At 43.2% G+C, this 22,678-nt stretch overlaps 2 long non-coding RNA genes across 2 annotated transcripts in view; both read right to left on the reverse strand.

Annotated features, from left to right (window-relative positions):
- The window catches only part of LOC309487134, a 175,176-nt gene that overhangs the window by 100,923 nt on the left and 51,575 nt on the right, over positions 1-22,678 (reverse strand). The window lies entirely within an intron of this gene.
- Positions 1,087-15,069, reverse strand: LOC309487203. The gene is made up of 4 exons (XR_014201800.1): positions 14,950-15,069; positions 4,080-4,118; positions 3,934-3,982; positions 1,087-1,161 (listed from the first exon to the last, which is right to left on the reverse strand). It is a non-coding gene; the product is annotated as an uncharacterized lncRNA (long non-coding RNA).

A 22,678-nucleotide genomic window follows, 5' to 3' on the forward strand; every position in this document is an offset into this window, starting at 1 on the left:
GTCTCTCAACCGAGGTTGTTGAGACCATTCTACAGTCCAGAGCTCCCTCCACGAGGAAACTTTATGCCCTGAAGTGGAGAGTATTCACTTCTTGGTGTAGTGACCGTCGGTTGGACCCAGTCCACTGCCCAATTGGTACAGTGCTGGAGTTCCTGCAGGAACGGTTCACTGCAGGTCTGACCCCGTCCACTTTAAAGGTCTATGTGGCGGCCATAGGTGCTTACCACAGTCCTTTGGGTGGAATGTCTGTGGGGAAAGACCCCTTGGTATCTCGTTTCCTTCGTGGCACTTGGAGGTCCTCCTCCCTTTCGAAATCGGACCAGGAGGCGAATAATTTGCTTTGCCCTGTTCGGGCGTTAGACGCGTATGTCCACAGAGCTGCCCTGTGGCGTAAAAGTGACTTTTGCTCCCCTAACAAGGGAGGTCCAGTGTCTAAGCAAAGGATGAGCAAGTGGGTGGTTGAGACTATCTCACTGGCTTATGAGGCGGCTGGACAGCCTTCTCCTTTGGCTGTCCGGTCGCTCTCTACTAGGAGTATGGCGGCCTCTAAGGCCCTTATATCAGGAGTATCGTTACAGGACGTCTGTGATGCGGCAGGCTGGTCCTCACCGCACACCTTCGTCAGGTTCTACTCTCTGGATTTAGACTCTACTCTAGGGTCTCATGTTTTGTCTTCTTAGTGCTGCTCACATGATTACACACAGGACAGACATTTGTAGCTATGGAGGAGTTGGTATAGACGTTCCCATAGCGTCAGCTTTCGACGCAACGGGAGTTCCCTTGAAAGGGAACGCCTCGGTTACGACTGTAACCTCGGTTCCCTGAAGAGGGAACGAGCGTTGCGTCGCCTTGCCATATCTCCTTCATGCCTGTCAGCGCGACTTCAGACTTTACGAAGCTTTCGTTTTCTGTTTCGGGCCGGCTTTTATAGCTTCCTGGTACGTGACGTCACCCGCCTCTGACGCCATTGGACTGATTTTACATGTGCTTCAAGACGTCATCACGCAAAGCGTTCCCATAGCGTCAGCTTTCGACGCAACGCTCGTTCCCTCTTCAGGGAACCGAGGTTACAGTCGTAACCGAGGCGTTTTCTAGAGTCAGACGCGTCACCAAAAATGATCCGCAGGACAGCCGGACTTGCCATTTTGGAACACCTTTAATCTAGAGCAGAAAAAAGGGAGGAGGACAAGAAACAATAAATTAGTTATATTTGTGATTTAAAAAAAAATAAAAAATAAACAGTTTGAGATTATAAGTCTGGCATCAAGAGCTCATACTATTTTTGTTTAACAATGACACTAACCTTTCACGATGATGAATCTTTTCAACATTACCATACGCAAACCCAGAACTACATATTCCACAAGGGGATAAGGGTCCACCAAGTCATCAAGTTCAATTAGGGCAACCTCTCTAGTGGGTGAGGCAGACAGCTCAAAACCCCCATAATGCTCCCTATACCAAGCACATACATCTTTCACTAGAAAACACAACTTCTCCTTCAGAACACACAGCTGAATGATCTTATTAAATTTAGGCAGTCCATCTACAGATCCATGTACAATAAGCATCCCCTCACTGTAATGTATACCACTGCAAGACACATTTTTTGCTATATGAACTTCAGTCACATCTGGGTATCTCTGGTTCAGAGTAGACACTACTCCTTCACTAAGGACATCGACAGGCATGATTGAGACATCTGTGACCTCTAACAGTGATTTCTTGAGACTGGAGGAATGTGTGTGGTAGGCAAGCATGAACTGGTGTTTAATAGCTAGTGAACGAGTTATATTCTTAAAGCAATTCGTATGACGTGCGACCTGCTTGAAGAAGCTATGTTTTGCCTCAAATCTCATAGTCCACAAAGCAATTAGAGGTCCAAAGCAACGAATCATGTGTGGATAATGCTCTAAATAGTGATGTTTTGGTAGGAGCTTGATGTCTGGAAAGAGTTCAATGTAGCGGAGTCTGTGATCATAGATTCTGGCCTCAAGATATGCAAGAGTTTCCTCTGTATGAACAGGAGCCACAACCAACTCAACTATGTCCTTAAGATCTATAATTACCTGCCATGCTGGCTCACCTTCTGGCAAAATGTGTCCAATCAATAAGGGAAGAAATCTGAGCAAGGCCCAATTTTCATGTGCATTGCCACCTATTATTGTTGCTAGTTTTGAATAAGCGTGATATTGGATGGGGGCGATTGGTTTTGTCCCCCCATTTGTACGGAAATGTCTGGATCAATTTGTTAAGGCCCTCAAGAGTGAAGTATTTTTTGGAAATCAACAAACTGAAACAGCGTGCTAGTTCAACGGGAACAACACCCTCAAAGAGGTCGTGCACAATATCAGAAGGGTAGCCAGTGCTTACATGAAAATGAGAAAGGTGGTCTGTTAAAACACACTGTTTTTTGACACCACAGCAAATAGTTGCATTTTCCTGAGCAGACTGGACATGAACATCATGGAGGTCTCTGGTTCTGAGTGTGAAAGCACCTGATTTGACATCTGTAGTCTGAAACTCTGATTTGTCTCCAGTACAAAACCTGCATATGGACCCACCAGAAAAACTCTCAACAAATCCACCTATTCCGTGGGCTCCAAGATTGTCAGCGCTTACACACTGAACAGTACCTTTAACAAACTGACCAAGCTGAGAAACAAAGACACCATGCTGTTCTAATGCAACCAAATCTTGCAAGAGAGGCTCTAAAACTTTTTTATAGCCATAGGCCTTCACATCATCTGATTTGCATAAAACAGCCAAATAGATTGAGTTTAGTGTTGAATGGGAACCTGGTGGCAAATTACCTAAAACCCAGTAGACACCACAGAGTTTGTGTTTCTTTCGAGATGTCCCAAGAGGGTTACAAATCTCGAAATCATCCACATAAAGATTTACTGCTATTCTCAAACCTTCATCAGACAGAAATGGATTTTGTTTATAGTACTCACCATCTCTTATGGTTCTGTACTCTTTTTGACCAGATAATAGCTGGTTTTGTTGAGTTTTAAGGTGTTCAAGGACAGCTTGATGAGAGAGCAAATTTTGCAAAGATTGTAATATAGGGATGTATTGAAATGTCCTATTCCTCTGGGCATCTAATATATACTCAATTGGCTCTAAAACACCAAAATGAGAGGTATAGTACTGTGGGCGTTTATACGCAGTAGCAAGAGGGCCATCCTTTGCAATAGCTATTCCCAAAGGATTGGATTTGCATAGAGCAGTTGAAACTTCATCCACTACTGACTCTTCAACTTGTAATTTATGACTCTGAAATACATCCGAAACAACAGATTTTATGACAGGCAAAGATGCTGTACTTAAAATGTAGTGCAGTTCAGAAAGGACCTCATCAATAACCACCTTTGGAATGTGAACAATATTTTCTACTTTTGATAAAATGCAACCAATTTTATCGTCAATAAAATTTGGCTGGAACAATTCTGCAGCATCACCACAACTTAATGTTTCATTTTCATTATCTGCATCCACAGACTCTGTAGGCTCATCTGCACAATTGATTGATTGACGTAACTGACTTGTACTGATGACATTGGCTTTAAAATCTTTCAATGAATGTTGGTTATGTTTCCTGTTTTTGTGTGTGTTGAATGTACTATAAACATTAGTTTTAAATGTGCATCCTATAAACATACAAGGAACCGTTTCATCATGCCTGAGATGTCCATTTATGTGTTGGAAAAAAGCTCTTTCAGTTGCTAGTTCCATGAGCACACATGACACTGGAATGTAGACCCTTCTACTGGGTTTGGACCTTCATATTTTCCATGACTTTTGTATGTGTGATTTAATAGCTTACTCCATGTATTAAAGGTACACAGGCAATCGGTGTATGGACATGGATAGCGATAACTGCCCCTTAAGTGCCCATGAACCTGCCTAAAATGTTGCAACAACAAATACCTGCTAGCTAATTCCAAACTGCATTCTTTGCACTGCCACATTCATAATCCTAAAAAGGAGAATAAAGACAATTAGCACATATCACATGACAATGATGCAAATCAGTTTGTGCTAGCATTGAGCAAGTATGTTAGTCTTATACCTACCATCAATAGAGGTTGCCACAAACTGCTTTTCAACTTAAACTGCAAAAGATGAGATACATATATTAGAGGTGTGAGCAATGGAGGAAATACTCAGGCGATGTATCCAAATAAAAGTAATTATTAATTATAGTCAAACACATTAGTACATAGGTTAATATTGTAGGTTGAAATAGAGCACCTATTAATATGAATGATTTTTAAGTTTTAACATGCAATACAGATACAGATTTAACTACTGTGACTTTAAAAAATCTTAAAATTAAATAAAACCACTTTTCCTAAAGTAAAACAGTCTTCTTTTCAATTAATGATATATGCATTCTTTAGAACTACTTGCATACATTATTCTTTCAAGCAGACATATTTATTTGTATGAATTAAATATAATTAATCCTTATTAAAGCTATTAACAAACAGTGAATGCTTTTCTCTTTTTCTTTTGTTGCTTGATCAAAGTTAAGGACACAGACCACATTAGGTCTATTACCCACTGTCACTTTAAGACATCGGATCATGTCCAATGACATGCGGATCCAATTGCACTGATCAGGGATGCAAACACATGTATGGTCAAAAAAGAGAGAGGCTATCGAAGCCCTCGCCCCGCGGCAAATATCCAGATAATTACATAATTGTGATGAATTTAATCCTTTGTACAGTAAGTGATCATTTTGCAGTGTAAGATTACAGTTAACACCTTTAAATATTACATAAATGTATTATGTATTTTTATTAAACTTAGTGAGTGTATAAATCAGCAGCAAAAAGTAGGCTAATTCTTGAAAAAATCGGCACAGTAATTTTATCAAATCTAAACATGTTAATACAAACAAATTACTATTAGTACTCTTATAAAATTCAATCAGGCAATCATACATTTCACAATTTTATATTTATATATGAATGTCAAGAATTCAGACGTGTGTATATTTTTATGCTAATTTTAAATGTATTGTGCAGGCTAGGTATACAAAAATATAGGCTTTTAATAATCTTTCAGTGCGCAAAACTATGAAAATATGAAACGCTTCAAAACGCCTCGGTTACGACTGTAACCTCGGTTCCCTGAAGAGGGAACGAGCGTTGCGTCGAGATTGACGCTATGGGGAACGCTTTGTGGGATGACGTCTTGAAGCACATGTAAAATCAATCCAATGGTGTGGCGGAACGTCAGAGGCGGGTGACGTCACGTACCAGGAAGCTATAAAAGCCTGCCCGAAACAGAAAACGAAAGCTTCGTAAAGTCTGAAGTCGTGCTGACAGGCATGAAGGAGATATGGCAAGGTGACACAACGCTCGTTCCCTCTTCAGGGAACCGAGGTTACAGTCGTAACTGAGGCGTTCCCTTTCAAGGGAACTCGCGTTGCGTCGAGATTGACGCTATGGGGAACGTCTATACCAACGCCACCATAGCTACAAATGTCTGTCCTGTGTGAAATCTAGTGAGCAGCACTAGGAAGAAAATCTGAGACCCTGGAGTAGAGTCTAAGTCCAAAGAGTAAAACCTGACGAAGGTGTGCCACGAAGGAAACGAGATACCAAAGGGTCTTTCCCCACAGACATTCCACCCAAAGGAATGTGGTAAGCACCTATGGCCGCCACATAAACCTTTAAAGTGGACGGGGTCAGACCTGCAGTGAACCGGTCCTGCAGGAACTCCAGAACTGTACCAATTGGGCAGTTGACTGGATCCAACCGACGGTCACTACACCAAGAAGTGAATACTCTCCACTTCAGGGCATAAAGTTTCCTCGTGGAGGGAGCTCTGGACTGTAGAATGGTCTCAACAACCTCAGTTGAGAGACCTGACTCTATGAGCTGGGCCCCCTCAGAGGCCAAGCCCACAGGTTCCACAGTTCCGGTCGGGGGTGTAAAATCGAGCCCCCTGCTTGGGACAGAAGGTCCCTCCTGACAGGTAGCTCCAGAGGAGGCCCGTCGAGGAGGGACACAAGATCGGGAAACCATACTCTGCCCGGCCAGCGCGGGGCTATAAGAAGCAGGCAAACCCGGTCCCTGCGAATTCTCTCCAGAACTCCCGGGAGCAGAGCAACTGGGGGAAAGGCGTACAGACGTAGCCTCGGCCACGTCTGTACCATAGCATTCAGTCCCAGAGGAGCTGGATGCGTGAGGGAGAACCAAAGTGGACAGTGAGACGTCTCTCGAGACGCAAACAGATCCACTTGAGCTTGGCCAAACTCCCTCCATATCAGCTCCACCACCTCGGGGTGAAGCCTCCATTCCCCGGGCCTCGGCCCCTGTCTCGACAGAGCGTCTGCTCCTATATGTACAGTCATTACGAAATAAACTCGACGAGTTGCAAGGAAATGTTCGTTTTCTTCAGGAATACAGAAACAGCTGTGTCATAGCACTCACAGAATCCTGGCTAACTGAGGAGGATTTGGATAATGGCCTGTGTATTGATGGTTTTGGTATTCCATTTCGCTCGGACAGGAGTGCAAAAATCACAGGTAAATCCCGTGGTGGGGGTGTGTGCCTCTATGTCAACAAGCGCTATTGCACTGCGGTGACCATTCGGGAGAAGATCTGTACACCCGACATTGAGTTATTGTCAGTATCTCTTCGTCCATTCTATTTGCCACGGGAATTTCCACAAATTTTTATAACTGTTGGGTACATTCATCCGAAAGCTAACAACGCCATTGCGTCGAACATTGTATTTGATGTTGTTCAAGGACTTCAGAATATTTCACCAGAGGCGCCGAATTTTATTTTGGGAGATTTTAATCATGTGTCACTTAAAAAGACCCTCCCGAATTTCTATCAATACATCACATGCCCAACAAGACAATATAAGATGCTGGATCTCTGTTATGGGACTATATAGGGGGCATATAAGTCTGTACCATTGTCAGCACTGGGATCTGCTGACCATAATTGTGTGCAGCTCCTACCCATATATAGACCCTTATTTAAGAGAGAAAAACCTCAGATGAGAGAAGTCAAAATGTGGTCCGAAGATTCTATCGCCCGTTTGCAAGGGTGCTTCGATTGTACGGACTGGGAGGTGTTTAAAGACTCTTGTGAACATATTGACGAACTGACTGATGTTGTATGTTCATATATAACTTTTTGTGAGGATATGGTTGTGCCTACATGTAAATTTAAGGTTTTTCCAAATACTAAACCATGGATGTCAAAATCAGTCAAAACAAGTTTGCTGAATAAGAAGCTAGCCTATAAGCAGGGGGAAGGCTTAGAGATGGCAATAGCGAGGAAGGAGGTTAGAACGGAGATCCTTAAAGCTAAGAAAGCATACAAAGTTAAGTTGGAAAATAAATTGGCAGACAATAATTTAGGCACAGCTTGGTCTGGTATGAAGAAAATTGTGGGATTACAACATAATGTGAATAAGAGCACTGTGTGTATTGACGGTTTTAGATCAAATGATGACCTTTCAAATGCTCTTAATAGGTTTTATTCATGATTTGAAAGTTTTGATTTTAAAGATGACGTAGAAGAATTACGATGCCTGTGTAAGGATGATTCCCACATAGTCTTAGAACAGGCAGCAGTGGAGAAATGTTTTCTTTCCACTAAGGTGAATAAGAGTCCTGGTCCAGACTACATATGTGGGAGAATATTAAAGCACTGTGCAAAGCAATTAACTTCAATATTTTCTGATATTTTTAATTGGTCATTACAGGCACAACAGGTACCTAGCCGGTGGAAAAAGTCTATTATTACTCCTGTTCCAAAATGCAATAATCCTAAAGTATTAAATGATCTGAGACCAGTTGCCCTCACCTCCTTAGTAATGAAATCATTTGAGAAATTGGTGAAGTCTGAGATATTGAGTAAGACTGGACAAGCCCTCGATCCTATGCAATTTGCATATAGAGCGAATAGAAGTGTTGAGGATGCTTCACTTATGTTGTTAAACTTACTGACTAAGCATCTGGAGGGGAAAAATACCCATGCAAGACTGTTGTTTATTGACTTCTCTTCTGCTTTTAATACTATACAACCCCACATCCTAGCCAGAAGACTGCTAGAGTATTACAAGTTGAACCACAATTTAGTGGGATGGTTACTGGACTTTTTAACTAACAGAATGCAGAGGGTAAAAGTGAATGGTAGTTTTTCAGATGTATTATGTTTATCCACTGGATCGCCTCAAGGCTGTGTTCTTTCACCATTACTATACATTTTGTACACCAATATGTGTCAAAGCTTGCATGAAAACAGGATATTTATTAAGTTTGCTGATGATACAGTGATAGTGAGCTTGCTACAGGGGGAAGAGTCTAGTCACGGTCCAGTTGTGGATGATTTTGTGACCTGGTGCGATGATTCTTATCTAGAGTTAAATATTATCAAAACGAAAGACATGATTATTGATTTTAGAACACAAGCTGTTGATCACGTCACTACGACTATCAAAGGACAGGTTGTGGATCGTGTGGAGAGTTATAAATATCTTGGTACAGTCATAGATTCAAAACTGTCATTTGAGTTGAATTGTGAAATGGTCTGTAAAAAGGGTCATCAACGTTTGAGTTGCATTAGGAAACTTGCTAAATTTAATATTGACAGACACATGGTGACTTTGTTTTATTTTGCTTTTATTGAATCTATTATGTCATTTTCCATTGTGGTGTGGTATGGAAGCCTGTCCATGAAGAATAAGAACTCCTTAAACCAAGTTGTAAAATGGGCGAGTAGGATAATAGGAGTAAATCAACGAAATTTAGGAAATATATATACAAATCAGCTGTACCGGAAAGCAAGTGTTGTCTTGAATGATCGGTCACATCCCTTAAGGAATGATTTTAAGTTACTTCCTTCTGGTCGCCGGTTTGTGGCTTCGAGATGGAAGACTAGACGGTACAGGAATACTTTTGTTCCAGCGGCAATTGAAATCTTAAATAATATGAGTAAGACAGAGGTTTTAGCATTTAATAGTTCATTTGGATAGAGGATATGTGTGTGTCATGGTGCAGCCTGTCATGATGTTTTAACCGTTAAATCTGTATGTGGAATGTCTTTTATGTTTTCGTCTTCTATGTTTCTTTTTTGGATGACCGAATTCTTCTTTTATCTGTAAAACAAATTTACCTGCGGGTATGAAATAAAGATACCTTACCTTACCTTACCTTACCTTATATTCTGGATCCCGGGGATGTAAGCTGCCCTGAGAGACAACAGCTTCCCCTGGGACCACAAGAGGATATGGCGTGCCAGATTGCATAATGGGCGCGAGCGCAAACCCCCTTGGTGATTGATATAGGCGACTACCGACGTGTTGTCCGTATGCACTAGCACATGGTGTCCCCTGAGATCTGTGATAAAGCTCCTCAGAGCCCGGAAGACAGCTAACATCTCTAGGCGATTGATATGCCAGGAACGATGATGGTCTTCCCACAGACCTTGAGATGAGCGACCCTCTAGGATCGCTCCCCAACCCGCGAGGGAAGCATCCGTCGTTAGCAGTTTGCGACGACAAGGAGCTCCCAGCACTGGGCCCTGGGACAGGAACCAAGGTTTCTTCCACATAACCAAGGCACGTAGGCATCGCCGCGTGACCTTGATTGTGCGAAATGGGTTGCCCCTCGGGGAAAACCCCCTGGTCCTGAGCCACCACTGCAGGGGCCTCATGTGCAGTAGACCAAAAGGTATCACGTTGGAAGCTGCTGCCATGAGACCCAACAGTCTCTGGAACTGTTTGACAGTGAGTAGCTGGCCTAGGTTTACACTTTTCACAGCTGCAAGGATGGAATCTATATGTGGCGGTGACAGGCGCGCCTGCATCAACACTGAATCCCAAACCACGCCTAAAAAAGTGGTCCTCTGAAGTGGAGAAAGCACACTCTTCTTGGCGTTCAGCCGTAACCCCAACTCCTTCATATGGGCGAGAACAACATCTCGATGTTGAACCGCCATCTGATGCGACTGAGCTAAAATCAACCAATCGTCGATGTAGTTCATGATGCGACTACCCTGGAGGCGCAGGGGCGCCAGAGCTGCATCCACGCATTTGGTGAAAGTGCGGGGTGATAAAGCCAGGCCGAATGGTAGAACTCGATATTGGTATGCTTTGCCCCCGAAAGCAAACCTCAGGAACTTTCAATGACACGGACGGATGGAAATATGGAAATATGCGTCCTTGAGGTCTATCGTGACAAACCAGTCCTCGGACCTGATCTGTGGCACGATTTGTCTCAATGTTAACATTTTGAACTTGAGCTGCATGACTGACTCGTTCAGAACTCGAAGATCTAAAATGGGACGCAATCCCCCGTCCTTCTTTGGAACTATGAAGTACCGGCTGTAAAACCCGGTTTCCCTGTTGGAGGGAGGTACATATTCTATGGCTCCTTTCTCTAACAGAGTGTTTACTTCCTGTTCCATAACCAGAACCTGCTCGGGGCCCACCACTGTGGGCAGGACCCCCATAAACCGAGGTGGGCGTTTCTTGAATTGTATTTGATACCCTTTTTCCACGGTCTGCAGGACCCAACGAGAAACATTTGACAGTAGCTTCCACGCTGTCAAAGATTCTACTAGAGGTACCAGCCTCTCGAGACTGGTTTCTGGATTTTGTTGCTGTTGAGTAGTCGGTTCGTCGCCCTGTAACGGCGCACCGGCAGGGAACGACTGAACAGACTGCTCTAACACCCTCCTCAAGCCTTGTTTATACTTTCGCCTGGCTCCGCAGCGTGAGTCTCCGCAGACTGCGCGCGCACCTCCCCAAACGGACGAGGCGTTTATACTTGACACGCTCGCCGTTGTACTATTCTTTGAAACGATAGGGGGCGACTTGAGTAATTATCCTCTAAACCATCAGGAATCAGCGGTTAGAAGAAGAAGCTATACACACATGACAGGTACACGGCCACCAATACCACACTACAAGAAGAATCGTGTAAAACCCAGTAAACCCTGAGATTATTACTAGTGACAATTTACAAAATATATGGATATGAGAATGTGTATACAATATAAATTAACAATCTCTTATATTTTCTAATTTCACTAAACATTTCATTAAGTTTCGTGAACATTTTTATTAAACATGGACCTTTATGTTCATTAAAAACACTTTTTATGCTATTGTATGCTCATTTGTTAAATGTAAGCAACTAATTTAGACGTGCAAACTGGGTGCCGGTATGGTGAGAAGTTCGAGCTCGGCCAGATTCGGCTCGAAGTCGTTCATCTTCGGATGCGGCGCCGCGCGCGTTGTTACAAAAAATGTCGCGCACCCCGCCAGGCGAAATGGGGTCTTGCGAACCCAAAGTGCACGACCGCCCACACTGCAATGACGTCATTTTTGCCGCGCGCACCTTCGTGCTCATGCGGACGCGTCGAGTATAAACAAGGCTTCAGAGGGGGCGGGCATCCCGAGGCCACTACGTTTCCGGGTGGTCCTTGAGATATGTGCTCGCCGGAGACCGCTGCGCCCTGAAACACCGGAGGCGGCAGGGTTGGCAGACCGGTCCCCTGAGGGCACCGAAGAGAGACGGGCACAGTAAAAAGAGGTGTTGACCGCTCTGCTCCGGGGGGGACTACCCTCATTTGTCCTGAGCCCTCGGACGTCAGGACTTTTTCCCAGCAGCCTTCTTGGCGGTAATAACGGTCCGCAGATCCGTTTTACCCCTCGAAGACTGCTGGGTTTGAGAGCGCCCTCCGTGTCCCCGAGATTTTTGTGGGGGAGCACGGGAGGAAACGCTCTGTTTCTGAGTGGCACGGTGCTCAGCGCTCTTTTTAGAGGAGTGAGGCTGCTCCCGCTCAGCAGCCTCATAGAAAGAACGGAGGGGGAGAAGTTTCTGAAGTGCAGCTGCCTGTTTTGAAGCTTCTTGTGATTTTGCTACAGCACTATTAACTGCGTCTCCAAATAAAACCTTCAGTGGTAACCGGTGCATCCAAAAGAACATGTTTTTCTTTGTCCTTTATATCGCTTAGATTGAGCCACAGATGCCTCTCAGTGCTCACCAGGGCTGCCATAGAGCGGCCGATGGATTTAGCCGTCTCCTTGGTGGCTCTGAGAGACAAGTCTGTGGCTCTACGCCATTCGGAAACAGTATCGGGACCAATACCCCCGCCCTCCTCAAAATCACCCAATAATTCTGCCTGGTATGCTTGCATTAAAGACATAGTGTGCAAACACGCTGCAGCTTGGCCGGCGGCGGCATAAGCTTTATGAACCAGGGAAGAAGTGAATTTTACTGGTTTGGAAGGTAATGCAGGAGCCTTCAGAGAAGATGCCGTTGCTGGAGAGAGATAGCTCGCAAGCGTCTCCTCCACCTTCGGCATCTCCCCATAACCATGCTCTTTATAATTGTGTATAGTGGAGTAGTGGGATATTTGTGCAGTATATACTCTGTACGACACTGGTTTCCCCCACGATCTCGACACCTCGGTGTGGAGATCGGGGAAAAACGGAAGGCTTCTGCGCTGAGGCTGTGCACGAGATGGCAGGAAACGTTCGTCGAGCTTGCTTTTCGAACGAATGCCCTGCCTATCTTCTGGCCACTCAACAGATAATCGCTCGACAGCACTTGTAACAACATCAAGCAATTCCTCAAACGCATGAGACTGAGGTGGCGAATCCTCAGACTCAGCGTCAATACTAACAACGTCCAACTCCTCAGAGCTGGACAATTGCAGTATTGGTGCCTCCATCGGGGGGGAAGAAACCGCAGCGCGTGCTTCCACACCCTGATGAGAGGCACTGGATCTATCAGAAAGAGGCTGAGATAAGGCAGAGCCCGTCTCAACATCCACTGATAGATCCATTTGCGAACCCCAGGTCTGAGATCGACGCCGTGCCTCGGCAGCGGCGGGACCAGAGCCCTGGGGAACGCGATCCTGGTTAAATAAAGCCAGGCGGGATCTGAACGTACGCATAGGGAGCGCGTCGCAATGCTCACAGTCAGCACCCTCGAGTGCTGACTGGGCATGCTCTTCACCCAAACAGACAACACAAAGAGTGTGAGTGTCCCCACCCGTTAAATAACGCGGGCACGGGTGAACACACACTCTAAACTGCTGCTGCTTACTCGCCATAATTCTGAATATATAATAGATACAATATAGACAGACAACACCAAATAACATGGACAGATTCACACAGAGCGCAACTGAAGACTCAGAAAGCTTCCGTTTTCTGTTTCGGGCAGGCTTTTATAGCTTCCTGGTACGTGACGTCACCCGCCTCTGACGTTCCGCCACACCATTGGATTGATTTTACATGTGCTTCAAGACGTCATCACGCAAAGCGTTCCCCATAGCGTCAATCTCGACGCAACGCGAGTTCCCTTGAAAGGGAACAGAGCGCACAAAGCGCGTATGCGCATCGCGGGTGCAGAATGATGTGCTCAAAGCAACATGGAGTCACAGTGTTCAGCGCTGCGCTGCACAAGTGCGCATTTAAAAGTTCACGGCACAAAGCGAAGAAATGTCGAGCACACAGATCCTAGTGTCTATCTGTCCAACAGTTTATTGATCATTTGTTTCTTCACAGTTTTAAATTCCAGTTATTGTGCGTTTGATGCCGATTTAGTCCTTGTGATGTGTGATCTAACAGGCACACGGTAGCGAGTCGTTTAAAAACAGCAACAAACTCCAACAAAATAAAGTCATTTTATGCAAATCCACAGCCTTTTCTCTACAGATCAAGCATTATAATGTGAATATCATATTGGAGAGAGTTTTACCGTGCATGTATGTTGCTGTAACCGGAAGAGGCGCGCACGCTGTTTGAATACTGACAGCCGCAGAGGAGGGAAAACGAGTTTTAGTAAACTTTAATGATGTAAATAGACTTCTGTCCCTCACATTAAGCTATGAAATAGGCTTCAGATGAATTTGTCACCCAAACTGACGTGAAAAAAGCGGGAGGCGCCGAAAAGCGCGCTATTTGCATCCCTGACTGATGCATCATGCACATCCAATACACTCACAACCGTTTAAGACATAACCAACATAGTTTACGTGAATACTCTCCAAAACGGACATTTAGACATAATGTTGTGTGTATTTGTCCATCGTCATCGTTCTTATTCAGATCTATATGTCTGCTCTACTCATTCTCCCAGACGTTTACACTTTTTAAAGTTTTATGAGACCGCTGGGTAGATCAGCACGTTACAGTACAAATGTGCGCATCTAGCACAAACGCAGGACATCAGTTCTGACTGGATCGCTTCCCAAATAGTCACTGTTTAACATTTTCGTCTAGTTTTTATTAGTTGACGAAAATGTCAATAGATTTTCGTCATAGTTTTTGTCATTCAAAACTAGGTTTTATTTAGTTATCGTCTCGTTTTCGTCTGTGAAAAAATGTCGTTGACGAAAATAATGACAAATAACACTGGCTGCCATTAATGACACATGGCAGAAACAACGCAGCTAACGTTAGCTGCCCAGTGTGTAGCCCGGTCTCGGCAGGCCGTCATAACTAGTCCACCTACAGCCTAAATGCATAAATACCGAACGAGCCATAGATATTTAAACTAACGTTAACGTTGTGGTATTGACCGCTTCGGTCCTTGGCTGCTAACGCTTGTCGCCGCCAATCCCGCCATTTTGGACACACGCACAACAGAAATTCGGCATCTCTTCTTTTACTTATATTTGTCTACAGGCCAGTTTTGCCCGGTCCAAAATTGCGGCGACGAAGAGCAATAAGCAATAAGTTAACCAAAGCAGAAAACGTGACTAACGTTAAAAGTACAAAAGTAGCACTAGCTAACCACCATATGTTAACGTTAGCCAGCCAACTCCCTTCAACTTTGAAGAGTGAAATTAGGCTTGCTTAACTGTTGCACACATTTCGGTCAATATTACTGTATTAACGATATTTGACAGTAAGATACTTTCTAATCAACTACAACAAATGAATACTTACCAAGTAGTGGATATTCGCCTTTTATGTAGTCTCGTCCACCAAACGTTGCCTTGGCGTTGCACCCAGAGAATGGAGAGATGGGCGAAAAGAGCGCGCTGTCCCGCACATGCGCAAAGGGCGGTCCCGTATGACACTTTTTTTTGCCGATCCAACATAAATCAATCTCATAGGTGGAGCTATTAATACATTTTTAGTTAAACCACTTAAATATGTGGGTGGTGGTGGCGCAATGGATAAGACACATGCCTTTGGTGTGAGAGACCCGGGTTCGAATCCACTGTGAGACACCAATGTGTCCTTGAGCAAGACACTTAACCCCTAGTTGCTCCAGAGAAGTGCAACCTCTGACATATATAGCAATTGTAAGTCGCTTTGGATAAAAGCGTCAGCTAAATGAATAAATGTAAATATATATACATATGATCTTAAATAGATATATTTAAATAAAGAAAATTATATTTAAATGTGTCACCTCTAAGAAGGGCTTGAATCATTTTTTTGAGTGTAACGAGAGCGAGAGAGAGCAGATGGACTACAAGAATGCTAAAGTTTTACTCTACAACTGGTTCAACGCAAGTGACAGATACAACAACGGCTGACAGACTAAACCAGGCCACTAAAGCAGACTTAAAGCAATGGGCCACATTCTGAAAACCCCTCTGCTGTTTTTGAGATGTGTCACAAATAACAACCAGAGAGACTAAATATTATACAAATATTCTGCATAGCAGTGACAAGAGTTAACAACAAGCACACACTGTGTCATATATGCGAAGAAAATGCATTTTACCTTATGAATATTTTGGCACTCCAAACGTGGATTTGCGCTCTGGGGTGACGCTGATAAACTCGAGTTACTGAGCCAAGTTTTCAGATGGAGTGCAGAGAAGGATCTCTCGGAGGAAGCAGTAGAGACAGGTAAACCAAAACACAACTGGAGCAGCTTCTCCACCTCCTTAAAGAGGAGCCTTGCCAGGTCCAAAGACTGCCTAACAACAGAGAGGCCCAAAAACAGTTCTCCCCTTAGCTTGCTTGAGAACACCTGGATCCTGTTGGAGTGCACGTAGTGTTTCCAAAAGTGGGCCATAGGCATTGCAAATCCTTGATATTGCTTTTGTCCTCACACACCACCGTGTTGGACACAGCCCAAGAATGTTGCACACAACTTCTTCATCACTAAAAAAAGACTGGTACACGTTTTGGAGTTTGTGACTGGCATCTGACTCTCTGATGAGTGTGGCGACACTCTGCACAAAGTTGAGTACATCTGCTACAAGACGCACGTCCCGTGCTACCTCTTGCAGCACCAGGTCACAAGAGCATGGTTGCAAGCAGTGTACAAATAATGAACCAGGGCAAACCTCCTTAAGTCGTGGTTGTATTCCAGAGAATCGACCAGACATGTTACTGGCACCTTTGAAACAGTAGCCTTGGAGTTTTTCCAAAGGAAGGTTCAGTCGACAGAAGATGTCCTTTATGCAGAGAAAGAGGGTTTCAGATGTTGTGTCAGGTGCATTATAAAATCCCCAAAAAACACTCTGCTGGGAAAGGTTTGGATCCACATAGTACAAATGACAAGCGTTCCAGTATTTCATTTTGCACTGTATCTGACATCCAATTCTCTCTTTTGAGCAGCCACTCGCGGACTGCAGCGGGTAGTGAATATGTGTGCTCCAGCAAAGGTTGCCATAACACTCCGTCAGGATGAGAGTGGCCTCAGAGGCAGCCCTTCACGGGCTAAACATTTTATTGACCTGAAAGCCAGCTCCAGAACCATCCGAGCAGTTTTTTGTTCTTTTGCCAAAATACCAGACATCAAAGCATTAATTGGTGTGCTGCTTAAAGCCCCATTCACACTACACGCGACAAAGCGACACGATACCATTCATTTCAATGGGGAGCGGTCGCGACCGTTGGCGACTGGATGGGGCGTGTTTGGCGACATGACAAAGTTGAGAAATATTTAACTTTATGCAAATGAAGAGCGACTTTCGCGAGCGACAACCAATAGGAGTGGTGCCTGGAGCGCGCGTCATCATCCTTCTCCGCTCAGCCCCTCGCCACATCGACAGAAAGATGGAGGAGTATTTTTTTTAATCTAAAATACTACTGTTATTGTGTCATGAAATGTAGTTATAAGAGTTTTTCAGTCGAGAATGTAGTTGTTTAAAGCTCAAATATGTGGTTTGTTTATACAGATAGCGCCTATTTTCAATTTTGATCTGATATTTTTGGAGTTGTGAGACCCAGGTACTCGTTCATTTAACTTACATGCTTTACGAGTCTAAATATTTAATATTTTCCCTCCAGAATGTTTGTTTTTAGCGGCAAGAAAACTGATTCGCTGTCTTTGGATGTTATTCATAAACATTACAAGGCAACCAGTAGTGGGAACGCCCACTAGCGACCTCATCGCCAGCAACCTGCGACATGCAGCGACAAAGTCGCTTGTAGTGTGAATGCAGCTTAATACTGCAATCTTGTTCAGAGATTAAAAAAAAAAGATTTTTCCACAGCCTTTCATCAATTTGAAAAACCTCCTTTCACAAATGTGGTGTCAGCTCTTGTCCAGTCCTCAAAATTAGCTTCTTTGCAACAGCAGAGCAACATGTGAAGCACAATGCTTTATCCGTCTCATTCACATAATTAAGTCATTTCCACCACTGATTTAGCTGAAGAAGAGCTAACATTAGCAGGCTGGACCAATGTTGACGGAGTTGGTGGCAGTTGTTGAATCATCCACGCTAGTCCTTGAAACTTTACACTTTTTAGGGTTTTTGAAAAACTCAGAAATTCTCTTTTGTAACATGCTCAAATTAGGGTTTTTTGTGTCTAACAGAAATTACGCCCATCAAGGTAACGTTAACGCTAAGCGTTGTAATCGGCAATGACAAATCTGATTGGTGTCACGGGTGGTTGCTGGCAGACAAATGAGGAAGACGGATCATATCCAACACAAAGGTTTATTAACAAGAGATCCAACAACAAGGCAAACAGAGAGCAACACACACTTAACATTGACGATACAGGACACTGAACTGAAACAGAACTGAACATATACAGGTGTTAATGATGGTGACTGATGAGTGCGCAGCTGAATGTAATTAGTGTCTGTGACAACAAATGAGTGACGAAGGTAGGTGATGACAAAACATTACGACTCCAAACTAACGTGAATGTGACAATTGGTTAATACACATCTTGATTTTATTTGAATAACTCAAAACTCAAACATAATAAAATCTGCACAGTCTCTTTTCATAGTCAAATCCCAAATATTCCAGTATAAATATAATTATACAGTATATAATAATATAAAATGTTTTATTCCCAGCCGTTAAACAGTAAAATTGCAGGGAAATTGCTAACTGCTAAAATCAACTTCTCCATCTTGCCACGACACCGCACTATACAGCAGATAAATCACGTGCACTCCACTGACATCACTCCTACTGATTGTCGCACGAAAATCGCTTTTCATTTAAATAAAGTTGAAATTTCGGAACTTTTGTTGTGTGTTTCGCGTCACTTGACATGCCCACATTCTGTCGCCAATGGCCCCTGTCACCGGAAGTCGCCAGCCCTCCATTGAAATTAATGGGATCATATCGCTTTGTTGCTACCTGTCACTGGCGGTGTGAACAGGGCTTTTAGTGGCTGTTTTAAGATAGTGTTTTTACTTTCTCCTTAGCGTTTTTATCATAAGCGTCGCAATAGGAATGGCTGGCGCAAATCTTATCACACGTTTGGAGCACACTCAGCACAGTGGTGAACTCGGCTACAGTCATTTGTGCGCCACTCATGCAAAATGAAACAATTGGGCTTCAGTCACAGCAATATTATGCAGATAATTGATCCCTTCAGTTCATACAGCTTATAATTACTCTGAAGATGAGATGTATACAATTAATTAATAGCCTGATTCTATATGTTTAGGTATGGGTGGTCAGGGTGCGCAAAAAAAAGTGAGGGTACACTAAAGATTCATATAGATTCATACAGTGTATTACTGAATATAAATGCATAATGATATATAAAAATATGATCATATATATTTTTCAATTCCTTATGTATTATACCCTGGAAATCCAGAGTTCTCGCGAGAGCACAAGTTGAATTTGCTCAGCGAGTTTACTCTGGCGTCGAGTAATGATGCTCATTAAATATGCCCTTGTATCCGAGCTGCACCAATCACATCGGGTTATCTGATACAGAACAGAAGACGGCGCTCGAATCGTTCCTTTGCAAGAAGGGCGTTTTTGTTGTTTTGCCGGCCGGGTACGGCAAGAGTCTAATCTACCAGTTAGCTCCGCTGGTAGCTAAGCATATGGGGCTTGTTGTGATTGGTCGTAGTGTTATCCAGTTGCGTGCAGTGAGATTTTCAAATCCATGCTTGGTGCCGCCCCTCGAGCTGGCAGATTTTCATTAGTCGATGCCAGACCATTAATCTTTCAGATTTAGGTCTGGATTTCCAGGATATACGTATTATTCAATATATTGCAATATATTAACACAATGCATTCTGTATATTTTCAAAATACCATTAAATAATTTAATATATTGATCATTCACACAAGGAAATATACATTTACACAATATACAGGAAAAAGTAAATTTTGTAAAGATTATTTGCATTATTGTACTTTTAAACTGCCACATGTCCCTAACATTAGGAAAAATATGTAAAAAGAAAATCACTATATAAAAAAATAGCAGTTCGGTTTGGTGTCCTTAGTGGGGCTGGAATCACAGACTTAACCTTTATGTAAATAGTTCTCTCTCACTCTTTTATTTTTGTTATCTTCAATGTAGACTGTCTACACTCAGCCAAATCACCCCAGCCCAACAGAGGGCAGTAAAACATGCTTTCTAAAATCCATTATGCTCAGAGTTGGCACTCATCTGTTTGTTCAGTAGAACCTTAGGGGCTTTGGTTTCAAGAACATGCAGAGTGAAGTTTCATGTGTTTGGAAAGTCTTTGAAAGGCAGTTTGTAAGTGGAAGGCGTCTGGAAAACTGGTGGGTCTAAGGGACTAATTAAATGCTTGGTGGAGGAGAAATTCATGATGGCTATTGTTGGCATTGCTTCAGGGTTTAATTAAACAGCCTCATGTCTAATGATGTGATGTGGGATGTTACATTTGTCTTACAATCCTTCAGAGAGAGAGAGAGAGAGAGTGAAACTGTACATAAATAATCAACTTGGAAGAAAGCTTAGTCAGTACAGTTTGTGGTATACAGGGGAATGGCCATTGGCTGGTAGATGAAGGAACATGACATTATTGCTAAAGTTATTTACAATAAAGCACTTTTGTCAATGGTTCATTCTCTGTTGGGACACAACAAGCTCTCAAACGTGTAGACTTCACAAATAATTATGCCTTGAAGGCATGTGTCACGATCACCAGCCGGAGTGCCCTTGATATCCACTAGAGAGCACTCCTCCCTGGACCATTGTCATTCCATCAAGAACTGCATATCCCATAATCCTTTGCCCGGACTTATCATATGTGATTGCATTCAGCTACTACTTATTACATTGTTTACTCACCCTATATAATCCTGGTTTGTTCAGTCTCTCATTTTTAAGGGTACGTTTACACAACAACGCTATGTTTAAAACGGATATGTTTTTCCTTTGAGTGTTCTGCATACAGACACCATTGTCAAAGCAATCCCCATTCACACGAATCAAAGAGAACGACTAAAAACACTGCCCCAAATCGAGCTGCGTTTGTAACGCTGTGGGAACGCCTCTGCGTGATTGCGTCTTGAAGCACGTGTGAAACTAGTCCGATGGCGTGACGGAACGTCATGTGACGTCATCGACTATAAAGCACACCTGAACCAAACAGCGTCAGCTTCTGTGTCTTCAGCAAGCGCTCTATGTGAATCTATGTCCCTGGTGTTTTTTGTCTTAGAATATTCTAGGCAGGCAATTTCACCCATATATATATATATAAATATATAAAATAAACTTTATAATGGGGAGCGAACAAAATTTACACAATAGTGTGTTCATCCCTACCCAATCTACATCACAGTGGGGATACACATGTATTGTGTGTTCGTTTGGAAGCGCAGAATGTCAGCCCTCGAGGGGGCTGAATATGAGCATTGTTGTGAGACAGTTGAAAACGCTGCACTCCCGCCAGGTGCTCTTTGAGGCGGATCCTCTTTGAGGCAGCTGCCGGGTGCTCTTTGAGGGCTTCGCCCTTTCTCTGCCTTCACCTGCCAGGTCCAGTGACTGGTACTGCAATTGTCCAGTTCTGAGGAGCTGAATGTTGTAGTCAGTGGCGTCATGCCCATTCAAAGTGAGGGGGCACGTGCCCCCTGAGATTTTTCCTCCCTGATAATTTTTTTGTCACAACTTTATTCCTATTATGCTCCATAATATACCAGAGCCTATAACGACTCAAATGTATTCTTCTGGATGTGTAATAAATCGGTCAGCAATGCATCAGCCCGCCCCTTTTTCCTAATATGGTGTCTGTGTATATCAAATCTAGAGCTAATCTTTGCTGTGTATGTTCAAGCAACTCACTCGTCTCGCACGTTGAGCTGGCAATGTTTGACAGATGGTCTTGAAGTGGTAAGTGGAAGCAACAAATCGGCATTGAATTAGTTATCGGATGATATTAAAAGGTAGTGCGATTATTTGTGGTTGACCTGGAAATTTTAACTTGATCAAAAAGTTATGGATTTGATATTAGCTGCAAATTCAGAGCATTAACTTAAGTTGTGTCAGTGTAACGTTATCGATAGCTAGCCTAGTCTAACCGTAAACTAGTTGGCTAACGTTACTGCCATACAAAGCCATAGTAACGTTATCTGATCGGTTTTGATTACTTTATTACATTTCTGTCAAATATTAACCATTTTCAAATAAACGGGGTAGTGTTAACCTTATTCAGCACTGAAATCTGTCAAACTTCTTTCAAAGTCCTTCATCACATATTAATATTAAAATAACTTAATTTCAGAGCACGACAAAGTCAGACCTCAGCACCTTTATGTACCTTTAATGTAAGATTGTTCTTGGGTCACATACCAATTATCATAACATAAAAACTGCAATGGTAGGCTACTGTTTTTAAAATCATGTGTAGTAGGCCTAAGTGTACAGTAAGTGTGTGTGTAAACATGCTTTAATGAAGTAGACTTCAAAAGCTTTTGAATTTGAGCTTACAGTTCTTTCATCAACCTGTCTTTTACATAAACTTACAAAATAGATACTTTAACTTAGTCCTCAGATAGAGGAGGGTTGCTGCTAGCTCCGTTAAGGTATTTCTGTCCCTCCCAAACTGCATTGAAATGGTATGTTTAGCAGCCAGAATTTAAACATTTTCAGGGGGAGAAACCCCCTGACCCCTCCTAACATGATCCATATCACCCGTCAGAAAACAATTGCAACGTCTCAGATTGTGCCCCCCCAGAATTTTGGCTTGCATGACGCCCCTGGTTGTAGTTATTGAAACAGACTCGCCACTTCATGTGAAGCAAACAGCCTTTTGAATCATGTCCCTCCCTGCCCTCACTACATTACGAGCGGGTATACACGTGGTTAAAGTGTTTGTTTAGGGGGCGGTGCCTGCACGTCAGTGTGGGCTGACAGTTTCATTGATAAAATGTTTCCCTATGTGTAGAAAAAGACATGCACTATCAGAAGTTTTAGCTCTGCCCCTGTTGAGTCTTAGGGCGTTTTCACACCTCTAATTTTGATTCAGCTC

The sequence above is a fragment of the Leuciscus leuciscus genome, assembly GCF_965113295.1.
Source record: "Leuciscus leuciscus genome assembly, chromosome: 22".
Lineage (NCBI taxonomy): Eukaryota > Metazoa > Chordata > Actinopteri > Cypriniformes > Leuciscidae > Leuciscus > Leuciscus leuciscus.